This window comes from Humulus lupulus, chromosome 4 (assembly GCF_963169125.1).
Source record: "Humulus lupulus chromosome 4, drHumLupu1.1, whole genome shotgun sequence".
NCBI classification, from domain to species: domain Eukaryota; kingdom Viridiplantae; phylum Streptophyta; class Magnoliopsida; order Rosales; family Cannabaceae; genus Humulus; species Humulus lupulus.
In genome coordinates this window covers 43,082,579-43,101,571 of record NC_084796.1, presented here as the reverse complement: position 1 = coordinate 43,101,571, position 18,993 = coordinate 43,082,579, and the positions used below count along the sequence as shown (strand labels likewise).

Genomic DNA, 18,993 nt, shown 5'->3' with positions numbered 1-18,993 from the left:
TATCTATCTCATATCTGAGATGACTACCCTTCACAGGATAACTTAACCTCTAATTCCAGATTCTCATAACTCAACGCATGAGTCTCGTCTAACACATGTTTCCTAAGCATGGAAATATGAAATACACTGTATACGAATATACGTGCCAAAGATAAGGCTAATCCATAGGCAACTTGACCAATCCTATCCAGGATTCAAATGGTCCTACTAATTTAGGGTTCAACCTGCCCTTATTTCCTCACCCTTTTCCATGGTGATCTTCTAAGGAAGATACAGTCTTCCACTTGGAATTCCACATTCCTTCACTTCAAATTCACATAACTTTTCTGTTTACTCTGAGAAGCGAGCATCCATGCTCTAATCTTTTCAATAGCCTCAATGGTCCCTTGAACTACCTCAGGATCTAGATATAACATTTCACTCATCTCATCCCAATGAATGGGCGATATACTTTCTCTACCATACAACATCTCATAAGGTGCCCTTCCAATAACTTGATAACTATCTCTGATTCACCATCAGTCCAAGGATAATAAACTGTACTAAACTCCAACTATATACTCATCGCCTTTTGTAACCTTCCCTAAGACTTGGAAGTAATAACAGGGTCCTTGTTTGATAAGATAGACCTCGAATTCCATGAAGGCGTACTACCTCTCTCACATAGAGGTCTATATACTGATCATCTGTATTACTCATCCTTACTGATAAAAGTGAGCTAACTTTGTATACTGGTTCATATTGACCTGCACCAAATCATGCTGGCCCACTATTCTTGGCAACCCCACCGCGAAATCCATCGCGATGTTTCCTTACTTCTACTATGGAATACACAAGGTTGTAATGGCCCTACTAGTTTCAAATACTCTATCTTGACCTGCTAATAGGTTAAGAACTTTGCCACGTATTGAGTTACTTCCCTCTCCATCCCAGGCCACCAATATAAAGATTTCAGATCCTGGTACATCTTCATGATGCCTGGATGAAGAGAATAAGAGGGTAGTATAAGATTCATCTAGAATCTCTCCTTTAATCTCAATGTCCATCGGATCCCAAGTACGATCCCTATACGACAATAAACTCACACCTGACACTGTATAGTCCTTAGCTAATCCAGCTAAGACATTCCCCTCAATTTTCCCATATGTAGTTCACTTAACTGTTTTCCCTTTAATCTTCTCTGAAATAATAAGCTCAAACATAATGTTGGCCACCTGGCCCACCAGTAACTCTATTCTAGTTCTGGTCATATCCTTTAAATAACATGATGCATAGACAATCACCTTTTCCTACCAATGAGATAACATCCCTTGAGAATTCCTTCACAAAATTCATATAATATCCTACTCATCCAAGGAAACTTCTGATCCCTGAGGGGCTCCTTGGCCTTGGTAAATCTCCAACTGAGAGTATATCATAGTACCGTCTATCAAGATGATCACAAATCCAATTAAGATAATCTTTGAATACTCTGTCCATTTATTCCATCAAAATAACTCGGCATTAACCAAATCCTCAAAACATAACTCAGCACTCCTAATGCCCATATATAATATAAAAATCAGTCTTTTGCATATCCTTCTCACTGATCTTCAGCTAGTAATAACCAAATCAAAGATCCACCTTAAATAATATTGTCTTACTCAATAATTGAGTCTTTAGTTCTTACAGTTCAGCTGAAGTTGTTCAATACAGTGCCTTAGACATGGTTCTGTCCCTGGCACCACCTAATCACCATTTTATCTCTTTGTGTAAAGGTAACCCTGGAAAATCCCCTAGAAATACATCCAGAAATTCATAGACTAATCCAGTCTGTCCCGGTCCCACTGGCACGACCTAAGTCGTATCCACCACACTAGCTAAGAGTCCTATGCATTCTCCTGTAATAGGTCTCTAGCTCTAAATATAGATGTCATAAACATACAAGGTCCATGTACAGTGCCAAAAAATACAAGGGTTTCTCACTCTCAAACCCAAGAGTTACCATCCTTTCCTTGCAATCTAAAATCGCCCTATACTTGGTTAACGAATCTATATCCAGGATCATATCGAAGTCAGTCATAACCGACCCTATCAAGTCAACTAATGAGTCCCTTCTCATCATAACCTAACCCATCTCTTAAAATTAAAAATAGAGTACCACTTTCTCATCACAACATAACCATGTAATCGGCATATCAAGTCTATACATCTCCAGAGGCAACAAGCAAAGAACAACATGGCACCAAAACTAGTCAGCACAATACAAAAATCAAAACTAGGAAGCTGACCTGCCACCACTGAGGAACCAGCCCTAGTCTGAGTCTCAGTCTCTGAATCTGAATGCGTTAGAGCGAACACTCGAGCTGGAGTTGATCTGTCCACCCCCTTTTGCTCATCCTTCCTTCACCCTGGGCAATCTCTCTTGAAGTGCCCAACCATTCCACAAAAGAAACCTGCCTTTGCTCGAAATTCCTTCAGATAATGCCTCTTGTATTGAGTGCATTTTGGGTAAAACTTTCAATTTTCTTTCTTGCCCTGATGGCGTACCGGAGCACTTCGGATGCCCTTTCCTAAACTAGAGGTGCTAGATACATTGATAACTCTTCTTTCCTGATCATTGGGATCTCTGCCCCTTCCTGATCCCTCAAACGGAGTTATCACTACTTGAGCATTATGATCTTTAGCACTCTCCTTCATAATCTCATTTCCTGTGCTCTCATTAGCAAGAGCCTTCCCTACCACCTGAGCATAGGTAGAGATTTCATGTACTGGGGCGACTCTAACACCCTGAGCTATTCTAGGGTTCAATCCCTGGATAAACTTTTCCTTCCGAGCTACATCCGTGGGTACCATATCAAAAGCAAACTTCACCAACCCATCAAATCTATTAACATACTCGGTTACCGTTGCATTTCCCTGAAACAGGTTCAGAAACACATTCATCTTAGTAGTCTTGGCTGCATCACAATAATATCTTTCATTAAACAATTGCGTAAATTCTTTCCAGTCCATTACAGCTGTATCTCGTGTCTGTGATACTACTTCCCACCATGTTCGGGCATCATCCCGCAATACATATGTATCACAGATCACCTTATCATGACCTACCACCCCCATACTGTCGAGGATGGAATTGATCATGCCCATCCATTGCTCAGCTCTAAATGGATTTAGGCCTCCCTAAAAAAATTAAGAGTAGTATTCTTGGAATCTTCCACAAAGAAATTCCCACCTGTTCTCAACTCTAGGTTGAGCCAATACTGGTGCCACTCCTATCAGAGCAAAGGAAGAGGTGTTTCCTGACAAAACCTACTGTTGTTTCAAATACCTAATCTCTTCCTCTTGCCTCTGCAATCTTAATTGCATATATGTAAACACCTGCTAGAAATTATGAGAGGCAAGTGAAGAACTCAAACCCTGGCTGTAATTCCCAGCCTCGGTATAACCACCACCAGGTCTCATTAACTGCCTTGGATACATACCCCTTGATTGAATCTGCAGTCAATAACTTGACCCATTAAACATGATGAGCATATTCAAAAACTTTCCCATGGGAACAGTCACATAACACCACATTCATATACCACTTCGGTACCAAATACATGCCCATAACACTCACACATCAATTCATAACCCCTGCTCTTCTAGTATACATACCATGCTCTCAACTCCAACATGAAAATAACACGTTTATAAATTCACTGAGCAGGTAATCATATAATCATATCAATAATCAAGAGCCAGAATCTATTAGAATCTCATGCTCCCTAATAAGTTGTATAGGTAAAGCATTTACATCCTATTTAAGTAGTTAAACGCATAACCACATAAATAGTTACCATACCTTGAGGGAAGCATGTCTTTAGTGACGAGTGTACATGCCCAACTTGTCTACAGGAACCCTTAACCTTGGCTCGCTCTGATACCAAGTTGTAACGCCCTACTACCTAGGGACCATTACACTATGTATTTCAAATAGTGCTAAAGTTGCTAAACGAGTAATTTGGCCATAATCGTGTAACTAAATGTGATTAATGATTTAGGGTTAAAATTTTTAGTCAAAGATAAAACGTTTACTGTGCACATTGGGATCCCAAAATACATTTTAAAGGTTAATCACAGTAAAATATTTACAACCAACCGAGCTAAGCTATAAAATAAGGTCTAACCCTAGTTCCTCTTTAAACCCTTGGCCGTAGTGGTCGAGCAGCCGCATATGTACACATCGTCACCTAAGATCTCCAACTCAAGGATGGTCCAGCTTTATTTTACCTTAGCACCCGTGAGCCGAGGCTCAACAATAAAACTCAAACACTTGCTCATAAGTAGACAATAACATGCCACCAAATTATAATAAGCATGCCTAGCAGTAATAACCTTATTCATGCATGCATGTAGGTATAAATAAATGATTGTGGAGTTCTGCACTCTGAGTAGATGACTAATAAGTCTCTCTCTCTGAGGTAGTTGACTAATAAGTGTCTCTGAGGTATATAACTAATAAGTCTCTCTGAATAGATGACTAATAAGTCTTTTTGAATAAATGACTAATAAGTGTCTCTGAGGTAGATGACTAATAAGTCTCTCTGAATAGATGACTAATAAGTCTTTTTGAATAAATGACTAATAAGTCTATCTGAATAGATGACTAATAAGTCTCTCTGGGGTTTTATGCCCCAAGCCATGTGACATTTCAGTCACCTGAGCCGTAGCCCAGACTCTGAGTAACCAGCCTTTAGACTAGACAAGCGCTTTAGTTTTCTTCGAGCAATAGGATGGCCAAGCATTTAATGCTCATGTTGATTAGATCTAATCATTTCGGCCTGTGTTAAACACGCTAATGACGCTCTTGACTCATAAGCCAATACCATACGACCGATGCTCAATACTACTGCTGATCATGACTGATAAGTCTGAACTTTACAACCAATATTAAACACCATTGTCATTCCCTGACTAATAAGTTAGCGCTTCCTTAATGCGGTAATGCAAACAGACATATATCATATGTAAAATATCCAGATATAAGGCATTCAACATGCTTAACCAATAATCATAATCATGCACAATTATAGAATCAAGCTCTGATCAATTCCATATTTAACATTTATTCCATGCCATAACCACATGTATCATATGCATCACATACTAAGTGCAGTTTTCTTACCTTTGGTCTAAGCACAAGTTACCAATAAACGACCCTCAAGCACGATCCTGTTCCAAGCACCTAGCGACAACCTAGTCACAACCACAATATAAAATGCCATACAAAATGAGTAAATAAATACTTCCGGACCAAGTCCTAGACTCCGAGACGTCGAATCCTACCCAACTGGGTAGTAGGATCAATGTTGAGCCCTTAGAGTTAAGTTCCCACAACTAAAAACCCAAAATGGCCAAAATTTCCCTTAAGCGCCGTGGCCCCACCCCCAGCTCTGAGCCGCGACCTGCCTTCAAATAGAGGCCAAGCCCCTTCTCTATCTTGCACCGCGGCCCTAACTAACCATTAGCGATGGCCTCCTCCTTCATCAAGCATGGGCTGCGGTGCCCAAGAACAGGGTTGCGGCCGGACCACAAACACAGCCAAAAACCTTCGTTTTCTTCATTTAAAAATCTTCCAAAAACCTATCCAAACATCTCCAAATCCCAAAATCAAAGTTCCCAAACATCCAAATTATCTAAAATCATTAAAACCCAAATCTCAAACAACTCAAGAACTCATCAACACATAAAATCCAATTCAAAACTTAGAAACTTGAAAACTTGGATTTCATCTGATTGAGTTGTTTCCCAACTAAATCCTCTGGCTAATAAGCTTTTAATCTTCCTTAGAATTGCTATGCCTCGATCCTTGCTTGAATCCGAGTCCTAAATTCGAGTTTCCTTCGAAAATGTGAACGGGTGTCGAAAAGGGAACGGGAGAGAGAGAGAGAAAACATTCTGAACAGTCTTTTTATTTCATACAGGTTACTTCGAGCTTAAGTAACCTCAAGCAAATCCTAATGCTCGGGGTCCCAAAAACGCCCCCGTGGTAAAATAGTCAAAATTCCTAGAATTTCCTCATGATCTCACTAACTCCAAATTTATCATCAAATATTTATTCCCATTACCCAATATTTCGGTAATGTGCTAAATACCCAAAATACCCCTTGACACACTCCGAGTCAAGTATGGATCCCGTTGTGACTTTCCCACTAGCTGACTTCCTAGGATCATCTCGTGCCGAGTAACGCAAACATACTCACATAATAATGTGGTCCCACACATATATCACATATATGCCAAATATACCCAAAACAGGCCAAATTATGAAAATTTCCCAATTAAATATAAATGGGTCCAAATGTATATTTAATACACCTAAAAATGCATAACAAGAAATATTATAATATAGCTCACATAATACATAATAGTACACATAAATATCATATACTCACATAATTCCATAATTTTCCATCATGGCCCCCTAATCAAGGCCCTAAGCTTTATTAGGAAATTTTGGACGTTACAATAATGGGGAATGCCATGATGAGAGCATTTTCGCAACAACTCCTATGCCTCATATAAAGATTCTTCATCAAGTTGCTAAATTGAAGTAATCTCATTGCTGAGCTTGGCATTCTTAGTAGGAGGAAAATACTTCATCAAAAACCGCTCAGCTAACTCTTGCCAAGTAGTCACAAAATCAGATGGCAAAGAGTTCAACCAAGCTCTTGCTCTGTCTCTCAAGGAGTATGGGAATAACTTCATTCTTAGGGCATCCTCTGTAACTCTGGGCAACTTGAAAGAATCACTCACTTCAATGAACAAGCGAAGATGAAAGTGAGGATCTACTGTTGGCATCCCACTGAACTGGCCCATAGTTTGAAGCATTTGGAACATAACTGGCTTCAATTTAAACTGTGCAGCTTGATTTTCTAGTCTCACAATGCCTAGATTGAGCTCATTGAAGAGGGGGAGAGGGTATTTCCTGATGGCACGATCTCGATCATCATCTACAATAACATCGTTCTGCCCATTATTAACAACTGCTCCCCCTTGATCTACTCTTTCTTGAGCAACTTTTACTTGATTTGCTGTCCTTTGAGCAGCTCCATGTTGAGCTCCTTGCTTAGAATCCATCACTACTACTTACCTTTTGGATTTTTGTACTTTTCTCCTTCTTCTAAATGTACATTTAATTTCAGGATCAAGGAGAAGTAGTTCAGGGTCTTGATTCTCGTTCATACACTGTGTGAACCTGAATTTGCACCAGAATTACCCAAGTTTGAACAAAAGAAAATTTAAACCAAATTGCGAGATAATTAGCTTTAAAATAATTGACTTTAAGCAATCCCCAACAACGGCGCCAAAAACTTGTTGCGTTTTTTCTTTTCTTTTAGGATATGAAAGTGTACATAATTGTCTAACAAACAATAAAATAGTAAGTAATTTTATCGTCTCCTCAAGGATTGCTTTAAGCTAAATATTATAAAAATCAACTCTAACAATTTGGGTTGCAAACACTTTGAATTAATGTGATTAATTAAGATTTTTTAAACTACTTTAGAAAATAAAAAGATCAATTTAAGTTAAATCAATGAATAATTCTTTGTCAAATGAATGATGGAAAAAGCTAGGAATACTGATTCCCCCTAATATGTAGTTCACCCCTATTGTTGTAGCAAAGTTCACAACAAAATACTATTGTAACTAAGATTCTATAACAAATGTACATGCCATCCTTCCAAATACACATGTTAAAGTTCTCATAATTAAATCCACATATTCCTATGCTAATCCAATTTTAAGAACATAATTTCAACCACTAATCTTGTATGTTTGCATGGTGAATACAATATTCCTATAACATTCACTAATTAACAACATGGTTATTAAATATACATCAATTAAGCATTGTCACTAATCTCAACCCTTGCGGAATTAAAATTAACTTGTATCTCACTAAAGTTGATCAATCTCAAGTAAGAATAGCAATAAACATAGCTTAATTGAACAAGAGCAACATAACATAAATTAAAATTAACAATTTGAGTTTTTGCGACAAATAATGGTTCATCACTATCACTAACTTCAAAAGAGCTAGTTCATACTCAAAATAAGAAAATCGCCATAAAATGTCAACACCATGGTTTCCATGAGTTCAAGATGGGAAAAGAAATTGAAATACAAAATAGGAAAAAGAGTAAAGAAAATCTAGCCCCAAATGGTAGAGAATTCTCATCCTCTTCCTCTTCTTCGTTCTCTTCTCTTCTCCCATGTTTTTCCTCCTTCTCTTTGGTGTTTTCAGCTCAAAAGTTATGGAAAATGGTTTCTGCTTGTGTCATGGGCGGCTGGCTGAAGGTTGATGACAATGGTTCTCATTTTAGGGCTAAAAATGGGTATAAACCCTCTCCTCTCTCTCTCTCTCTTTCTCTCTCTCTCTCTCTCTCTCTCTCTCTACGTGGGGACCACAACTTTCCCTAAAGATATAAGTTCTTTTTCCACCGCATCATCCATCTCATCAAGTCATTCCATCTCATTTAATGACTTGCCAAGTATGCATGACTTAAGAGTCGGACTATGTACACTTTGGTTGAGCAAAGTTGAAATGATGCTACAACAAAGTACCGGGATTTCAGCTCCAAGATGCTTTCTTTGCACATTTTCCACCAAGCTTTCCAAGCATCATTTCTTTATGGCCTTCAAAATAGATATCATATTTTTTAATTCATAATCCAATTATTTTCCAACAAGATTTATCATTTATTCAAACAAAATTCATAAACAAAATTAAAAGGCAAAATGACTAAAACCACACATTAAGAACACAAACACTCTACTTGACTTAGGTTTTTAAGTTCAAAAGCTCAAATAATAACTCGAAAATATAGAGTTATCACACCCCCAATTTTAAACCATTGCTCATCCTTGAGTGTTGACTTTACTACGTAACACACGACACCACAATTTGTAAAGACACAAACACACCAGACAACTACAAAAGCACAAGTGACACCACAAAGACACAAAACAAACAACTTGGAATCAATTTGGAAATGGTCATATCAAAGTGGGGATAGAACTCTCAAATCAATGATTCAAATGATAACTCAAGTGTATATGCAAGCCAAGTTCCTCATGTATTAAGATGCTAACCAAACCAAGTTTTCAATGTGTTCCCAGTTACTACACAAATAGCTCTTCCCCATCAACCCATCTTCCCTACAATAAACTAAGCAATAATCCTAAGGTTTAATTCATGCTTTCATATGTTGAACTCAATAACTCATCTCCACTAATGTAGTTGGAAAAATTATTTAGATCAATAGGTCTTTATATGGTTATAATGTAGGCTAGGCTAAAGATATGGATTAGGATGAATTTTGTAAACTAAACCTTAAAACCTAGCTTCCATTAGACCTAAAGAATTCATTATCCTCTATTTTTTCAATAGCACTCCCCCAACTCACACAATAGAACTCAATTCCCCTTTTTCTATGAATAATACACTTATGTGCTAAACTATATCTACAATGCAACTACATATACTCCGGGGCTGGGGCATGCTAAATAATCTCCTAAGGACCATGAACACTCAACGAGTGCCACGTGTCGTCTTGACGAAAACACGAACAACAAATAAAACAAAAATTGTTTATAAAATGAATCAATTAAATGTAAATTTTTAAATAAAAATAATATAAATTAATTTAAAAATAAAAATATTTAATAAAACTATTCTAATTAATTAAATAAACATAAATATTTTTAATTCCAAATGTAAATTTAAAAAAACTAAAACTAATATTTTTAAATTAATTAAAGTAAAATAAAAAATCTTATAATTTTTTTAAGTTTTAAATAAACTATTTTTCTTTGGATTTATTTTAAATTTTGGCTTTTAAGTTTAGGGTGATTATTTTAATTTTTTTTTTAAGTTTAGGGGTTAGATTTAATTTTTATTTTTGTTTATTTAAATTATCTCAAAGTTTTAATTATATGCTTTTTTGTTTGTTTATTAATTCTGAAAATATTTTAAAACATTTTAAAATAAAAAAACAAAAAGAAAATTAAATAAATCATTAAAAAAGAGGGGCAATATGGTCATATTTGAAATATGAGTTGACCAGATTGCAGCGAAGGGTTCCAAGCTGGTACGAATTGCAAATATAAGGTATTGAATGATCATTATTATAAACAAAGGGTACCAAGTATGTATTTCAATAAAACACAAGGTACTAAATGAATATTTACCCATATTTCAATGGCAAGTTTGCTACAATATATCTCATGAAGACAGAACTATAAGGAATATTCACACAAATATCAAATGACGAAATTAAAATAATTAGTTTTTAATTATAATTTAAATTTCTAATTTAGATTTTTCTTTTAGAAATTTCGAAAATTGTAGAACTACTATAAATAGAGTTGTTAACTACTTATTTTGGGAGAGACTTTTTATTAAAAGAAATTACTTGACATTATTTTTGGAGTGCATTTTAGAAAAAAATAGATTTTTTGTTCTTCAATTCTATTCTTTTTCATCTCTTTCTTTTTATTTCTCTATGAATTATTGTGCTTGTTACAGATTTTCTACACACAAGTATACGTGTTCGTTTAACAAGTATAATGTAAGAAAGGTCGAACCCACAAGAACTGTTACCAAGTACCAATCATTAATCCTAATAGTCTATTTGGTTAACGATAATTTGATTATAAGAATTAAGTAAAACTATTGAAATAAGAACGTAATTGCAGGAATAAAAGATAGCAAAGGAAATATAATTCAATAATTAAATGAACTAGGGCAATTAACTTCATCTACCATCCACTTTATATTTCAGTAATACCAATTATACTATTCAATTCTCTCTCGTGATATTAGGTCAACAAAAGTAACTTATATTCGTACTAGGATATACAAGTCTCAACCTTATGTAAATTTTCTACATCTCTGTGATAAATACACAAGACAGGCATTAAGTACGACAACCCTAGAGCTACACAGACCAAATAGGTACTCTCGTCCTATAATGAAATCTATATCTATTCAATTACAACATAATCAATTCTCACTTCTCCGATTTCGAATCAAAATCATATAAATCATGTAATAAATGGCCAGTCAATCACAAGCATTAAGCATAAATTCGAATAGATCACAAGACAGAATAGAAATCTTAAAAATTGCATTATTTCAAAATAAAGTTTCAGGAGAATCCATTAACACCCTAGAAAAAGAGTTTCGTTCATGATAAAATTCATAATAACCATAGAAGAAAGCATCCAAAATACATAAATTAAAAGTAGAAAAGAAGAAACACTATGATGAGTTCTTTCCTCTTGCGGATCACAAGATTATGACTATCACAATCACCCATCCTTAGGGGTTTGACGTCCCCATCAGCCACACTTTCGGCTGGGTCAAGGCTTTGATACCATTTGTAATGCCCCACATCACTATGGCTGCTTCTTGGAATGACGACTGTCCCTAAAAACCAACACAAGTCTTTCCAGTGTGCTTTGTCCTTACTCGCACGCTTCCTGGGAAAACTTCCCAGGAGGTCACCCATCTTGAGATTACTCCAGGTCAAGCATACTGGACTCGTGTTGGTTTGGACAGTCAAAATTTGTCCCGTGATCCCGTGACAATCAAAATCCTGTGATCCGCAAGGGGAAACACTGGGTGAAAGCTGTGCAATCCCACACCGCCTGGGGAAGGTCAAGTGTGATGATTCTAAGACTGTGTAGGTATGAGACTACACAGTTGAAGATGGCTTAAATGGATTGATGGGTACTACCTATATGAACAAGATGCATCTTCTTTTCGGTAGCCCATCACTTGAGAACTCCAAAGTTAAGCGTGCTTGACCTGGAGTAATCTCAAGATGGATGACCTCTTGGGAAGTTTTCCCAAGAACGTGCGAGTGAGGAGAAAGCACCCTGGAAAGACTCGTGTTGGTTTGTAGGGCCAGTCGTCATTCCAGGAAGCAACCATAGTGATGTGGGGCATCACAATCTGTCTCCTAGGGTTAATCTCCTCTTAAAAATGTCATTAAGAAAGTTTTTATAGTCCCTAATTAATTATGTGGGAAAGGACAAAATTGCCCTTGAAAAATACCCTAAATTGTGCTTACATACAGACTGGCACCGTGGTACTGGTGTGTAGAGCAGCGACTCTAATGTGATTCACATTCCAGATTTCGTCTCTGGAGTATGTAGCATTGCATCTCTGTCTGGTAGAGCTGGAGCTCTAATTCTGGTAGACTTTTGTTTTCTTCTCTATAACTCTTAGGGTTTCGGCTCTACACCATAGAGTTGTGGCTGTAATTCCAAATTTTCACCAAATCACCAATTTGATCCTCGATTTCACCCAGTTTCCATTCTTTAGCCCGTTTAACACCGTTTCTTCAAGAATTAGGTGCTTTTCCTCCAATTTCAAGCTATTTTCTTAATAACCACACTTAATCCTGAAAACATAATAAACACCTGCATAATATCGCACAAAACCAAATAAAAGACTAAAATTGCATCTTAAAACACACTAATAAAACATACGAAACCATTCTTAACAAATTCCACCAAACTTATCCTTTACTCGCCCTCGAGTAAAGAACACAACTAAAACTCGATAAAACCTAAACAAACCAAATTGACAACCATAAAATAGCCTAAAAAATCATGAATACCATATGCATATAACTCTAAAGAAAAGTAATGTGCTGCTTCAAATATTAATCCAGAATTTCAATCAAAATACTTCACCCATTCACTGTAATCCATCAATATTCATGCTCATTCACTCATAACAAATAAATGTAAACAATTGAACCAATACATACATGCCAAATTCTCACCATCAATCCACTCAACACGGTTATCCATATGCTTGCTATACTTACTATTCTCAACTTATATAAACAAATACACACTTAAAAATCAATAGGACTTTACAAAGCTTGTAATGGATGGCTTAGGTAAAGGTGCATGTGAAGACATTTTAAGCTCAAGTATACCATAAGCATTCAAACCAAGCAACCTATCCCTTTAACTCAACTTAACATCCCACTATTACCTTCTTTTTTTTTTTTCTTTTTTCTTTTTTAAGATAGAGAAAAGTTTACTATTTATTCATCACTTTTTTTTTCTTCTTCTTTTTCAAACTACATTCCCTCATACTTAGATTTTTCAGTAAATAACTTTAGGAATGTAGTCTATTCTAAATTTATAATTTCTTTTCTCTTTTTTTTTTCTTCTTCTCTTCTTCAATCTTTTTATGCACTGAGTAACCACATGTTTCTACATATGTCCCTTAAACATTCACTCCCCCCTCCAATCAAAATATATATTTTTATGCTCATGGTATAGGACAAAGGGAATAATGAATACACATATGCAATTATAGGATCAAAACATGTGTTAAATAATGAAAAAGTCAATTGTCAAGCTCAAATAGGGTAACAAGAGAAATAATACATAAGGGTTAGCTTGAAAGGCTCAATCGTTCCAAAGATGGCCTATATCCTCTTCTTAAGTGTGTAATGTTTAGGATTTCGTCTCAAATCGCAAACAAGCAAGTTCTAGAAAAATTTCAACTTGTACAATCCACAGTCCGATTTCAACATGCATATACAAATTTCAACTCCCACATTTACAACTATGAGCAATGGTTCAAATAAGTATTCAATCAACCACAGTGAAGTGACAAAGTATTTCAATCAAGCACACATATTGTTTTTATATGCACAACTCTTCCTTCAAATTATACAACATAAAATTCACTCAATCTCATTGGCAACAAATTATCAACTTGGTTTACACTCTAACAATATCGTGAAAACTAGACTCAAAAACAATAACAACTAATACTAAACTTGAAAAACAACAAAGAACAACAAAGCTAAAAATAAATCCCTTCCCCCAAACTTAAGACTAATATTGTCCCCAATGTTAAACTCAAATAAATAGAAGAGACTTACCTGAGATCCCATTGGATAACATTAAAATGGAGGAGGCGGAGGAATGGGAGTTGTGCTAAAAAAAATTCGGATGAAAACCCTTAAATTGCATTTCTGGGCCTGGATGGCACCACGACGCTGGTGTGTAGAGTCGCGGCTCTAATTTTGAGCTCGGCAAACACTAGGTTCAAATTCTTTTAGAGCCACTGTGCCATAGAGCTGCGACTCTAATTATAATTTTTCTCAACACTTGCTCTCTGACTTACGTAGAGTTGCGACTCTAATTCAAATTTTCTGGCTCCTCCCCTTCTCATCACATTAGAACTGCAACTCTAATTCAATTTTTGTGCTATTTTGCTATTTTTTTTTCATATTTTTTTTATGGTTCTAATTACATAAAATATTTACAAAAAAAAACCAAAATAAAATAAAATAAAATTGTTCAACTAAAAATAGCATAAAAATAAAAAATAACTAAAACATAAACTTGAGATGCCTCTCAAGGGCGCTGTCGTTAACATCATTTAGCCGGTTGCTGACCTCTTTCTTAAATTAAACTTGGATCCAAACCACCCCTCATGTCCTTGAGAGCCATAGTATCATGAGAAGACACTCGTTTCTTGATATTGCACATTTTTTTAACTTTCCACCGCTCATGAAACAATCGAGCTTTCTCACTAAAGATCCTTTTACTTTCTGACGAACTGTTTGCTTTCCACCTTCAACCATAGATTTCTTCTTAGTAACTTCAAGATTATTACCCTCACTTTCCACCACATCAACTGTAAAACAAGTTGGAACCCCCGTTGCTGCAAAAACATTAAATGTTACATCTTCTTTTTGCACTCGTAAATTTAACTTGCCTTTTTGCACATCTATTAAGGCCCTACCAATTGCTAAAAATGGCCTTCCAAGAATAATTGGCATGTTTGTATCTTCCTCCATATCCAAAACTATAAAATCTTCTGGGAAGATGAACTTATTGACCTTTACTAACATATCTTCTATGATCTCCCTCGGATGAGCCAGCGATCGATCCGCTAACTGTAGTGTAACAGTGGTTTGCTTTGCCTCACCCAAACAAAGTATTTTGAATAATGATAGAGGCATGAGATTGATGCTGGCTCCCAAATCACATAGTGCGTGGTTACACTCAAAGTTACCAATTGTGCATGGGATTGTGAAACTTCTAGTATCCATCAACTTCTATGGAAGCTTCCTTTGAAGAATAGAGTTGCACTCTTCTGTCAATGCCACAGTTTTGTAGTCCTCCATCTTTCTCTTCTTTCATAAAATCTCTTTCATGAACTTAACGTAACTGGGCATCTGTTCTAGCGCTTTTGCAAAGGGGATGTTGATATGCAGATTCTTGAATACCTCTAAGAACTTTGCAAACTGCTTGTCAAGATGGTTCTTTTAAAGTCTCTGTGGATATGGAATTTTTATGTGATGATCTATAGACACCGCCCTTGCTGGAAGATTCTCAGTAACCTTCTCTTCGCTAGTCTTCTTGTCCTCAATAGTAGGTGCCTGTTGATCCTTCTTTTGCTCAACTATTTTCTCCATACTTGGTCCCTCATACACTGTTCCACTCCTCAAGGTAATACCCTGACACTGTTCATTAAGATTTCCCTTCGGATTCACTTCAGTAGTGCTTGGCAAGTTCCCTTGAGACCGGTTTGCCATTAACGTGGCCAACTGTCCAATCTAAGTTTCCAAGATCCGAATTGATGACCTCGTTTATGTCATAAATTGAGTTAACACATCAGCCTGACCATCTTGTTTTGCTTGCATCGGTTGCTGTGCAGATCTTACTGGTTGCTGCTGATAAAACCCAAGAGGAGGTTGTGGATACTGCAGTTGATTCTGCTGAAATTGTTCCTGACTACCTTGACCACTTGTCCAAGAAACATTTGGGTGATTCCGCCACCCAGGATTGTAACTCATGGAATATGGGTTGTTGGAGGGCCTTGTGAAGTTCCCTAATTCTTGCACTTGCTCCTTAGGAATGTTATTAAAATCCCTCGTTGTGCATTTTTCAAATAAATGAGGTCCCCCACATAACTCACATATGACTTGTATCTACATAACTAGAGCTTGAATACTATTCTGCTGTAACTTTTTGGTCAATGTTGCCACTTGAGCTGACAACATCAAGATCATCCAATTCATGCACTCCAGGCGCCTTCTTAGTGGTTTCTTTTTTCTGATGGCCACTGATAGCTATTCATAGCCATTTCTTCCAACAGATCATAAGCCTCATTACCGCTCTTACTCATGAATGCTCCTCTAGACGCTGCATCAGTGATTGTGCGAGTAGTACCACACAAAACATTATTAAAAATATGGACCAACATCCATTTCTCAATTCCATGGTGGGGACATTTTCTTAAAAACTCCTTAAACCTTTTCCACGCATCATACAATGAATCGCCATCTCTTTGATTAAAATTGTTTATTTCACCTCTATACCTTGCAGACAGTGATGGTGGGTAAAATTTGGCCAAAAATTTCCGAGTGACCTCCTCCCATGTTGTGATAGAATTGGCTTCCAAGGAAATAAGCCAAATCTTTGCTCGGTTCCTTAGTGAAAGGGGGAACAACCTCAACCTCACTACATCATTTGTCACTTCGTTCATCTGCGCAGAGCTCTAGGAAATTAGCCAAATGTAAGTTTGGATCTTCCATTGGTGATCCCCCAAACTAAACTGATGATTGTACCATTTGCAGAATAGCAGGCTTAATTTCAAAATGATTAGCCTCAACCGCTGAAGGTCTAATGCATGACTGTGCCCCCGTGACAGTAGGTAGCACATAGTCCCTCAGACTTCTTTGCATTGGTTGCTGAACTGGTGCAACTCGTTTAGCAACTCCTACTCCTCCAACATTACCTGTTGTTATCCCAACATTAACATTCTCAACGTTGTCATGGTCAATGTTGTCAACCCCTCCATTACCTCTATTTTGAGCCATTATTTCTAACCTTTTCTGTTTTCGATTACTTTTGCAGGTTTTCTCAATTTCAGGATCAACATGCACCCTTGATTCCGACCCTTGTCATCGTATAAACTATGTGAATACTTGAAATCACAAATTGTGAAAAACCAAAATGAGAACGGTATAAAAGAAAAAACAACCAAATTAGAAAAAGAATTAATTTCTTAATATTAGTAATAACAGTCCCTGGCAATTGTGCCAAAAACTTGTTACAGATTTTCTACATGCAAGTATACGCGTTCGTTTAACAAGTAATATAATGTAAGAAATGTTGAACCCACAAGGACTATGACCAAGTACCAATCATTAATCCTAATATTCTATTTGGTTAATGATAATTTGATTATAAGAATTAAGTAAAACTATTGAAATAAGAACGTAATTGCAGGTATAAAAGATAGCAAAGGAAATAGAATTCAATAATTAAATGAACTAGGAAAATTAACTTCATCTACCATCCACTTTGTATTTCAGTAATACCAATTATACTATTCAATTCTCTCTCGTGATAGCAGGTCAACAAAAGTAACTTATATTTGTACTACAATATACAAGTCTCAACCTTATGTAAATTTTCTACATCTCTGTGATAAATGAACATAAGACAGGCATTAAGTACGACAACCCTAAAGCTACACAGACCAAATAGGTACTCTCGTCCTATAATGAAATCTATGTCTATTCAATTATAGCATAATCAATTCTCACTTCTCAGATTTTGAATCAAAATCATATAAATTATGTAATAGATGGTCAGTTAATCACAAGCATTAAGCATAAATTTGAATAGATCACAAGATAGAATAGAAATCATAAAAATTACATTAATTCCAAATAAAGTTTCAGGAGAATCCATTAACACCCTAGAAAAAGAGTTTAGTTCATGAAAAAATTCATAATAACCATAGAAGAAAGCATACAAAATATAGATATTAAAAGTAGAAAATAAGAAAAACTATGATGAGTTCTTTGATTCCACTTGCAATCCTCCACAATGTGCCTCTATCCATCTCCTAGGGCTAATTTCCTCTTAAAAGCATCATTAAGAAAGATTTTATAGTCCCTAATTAATTCTGTGTGAAAGGACAAAATTGCCCTTGAAAAACACCCTAAATTGTGCTTCTGTACGGACTGGCACCGCGACGCTGGTGTGTAGAGCCGCGACTCTATTATGCTTCACGTTCCAGATTTCGTCTCTGGAGTATGTAGCACCACAGCTCTAATTTTGATATACTTTTGTTTTCTTCTCTGTAACTGTTAGGGCTGCGACTCTACACCATAGAGCTGTGGCTCTAATTCCAAATTTGTACCAAATCACCAATTTGATCCCCCGTTTCGCCCAGTTTCCATTCCTTAGCTCGTTTAACACCGTTTCTTCAAGAATTAAGCGCTTTTCCTCCAATTTCAAGCTATTTATTTAATAACCACACTTAATTATGAAAACACAATAAACACCCACATAACATCGCACAAAACTAAATAAAAGACTAAAGTTGCATCTTAAAACACATCAATAAAACATACCAAACTAATCCTAACAGTGCTTATTATTTATTTATGTCTACCTAAGTTTTTCTTAGGTTAAGGGTGATTTCAAAGCTCTAAATATGATTTCTTTCTCTTAATAATTTTCATTGTTATTTTATTCCCAATTGTCAAATTGATTATATTCATCTACGTTTATTTTCATGATTTTTTTTAATCTTGTTTAGAGGGCCCCTAAATGGGATTTTGCTTTAATCTATTATCACCTTGGAATTTCTATTCACCTAATAGTTTAGAATTCTAGGTATTGAGTGATAAATTGTACTTAAGATTAATGTCAAAGTTGGTTTTAATTATGATGATGAATATGACCTAGGTTAAATAGATTGCATGTTTATGGATTTATTGCTTAGACTAACCTATCTCCACTGCGTTTATTGCTTTTATTAAATCAAATCTTTGGTGTGTGCCTTTAGGTTGTGTAATGAATAGAATTAATTAAAAGTGTTTTCTTTATTAAATTATATTTAGAGATTGGGGTAATGACCATTTCATATTTCCTACTGTTAATAATTTGATAGGGAAT

General features: G+C 36.0%; 1 non-coding gene and 1 pseudogene across 1 annotated transcript; both read left to right on the top strand.

Moving 5' to 3' along the window:
* Positions 1–6,502: 6,502 nt before the first annotated feature.
* Positions 6,503–6,597, top strand: LOC133833560 (small nucleolar RNA R71; annotated as a pseudogene).
* Positions 6,598–16,292: 9,695 nt separating this feature from the next.
* LOC133833252 (small nucleolar RNA R71) lies at positions 16,293–16,399 on the top strand. The gene has a single exon (XR_009892645.1). It is a non-coding gene; the product is annotated as a small nucleolar RNA R71 (small nucleolar RNA).
* Positions 16,400–18,993: the final 2,594 nt, after the last annotated feature.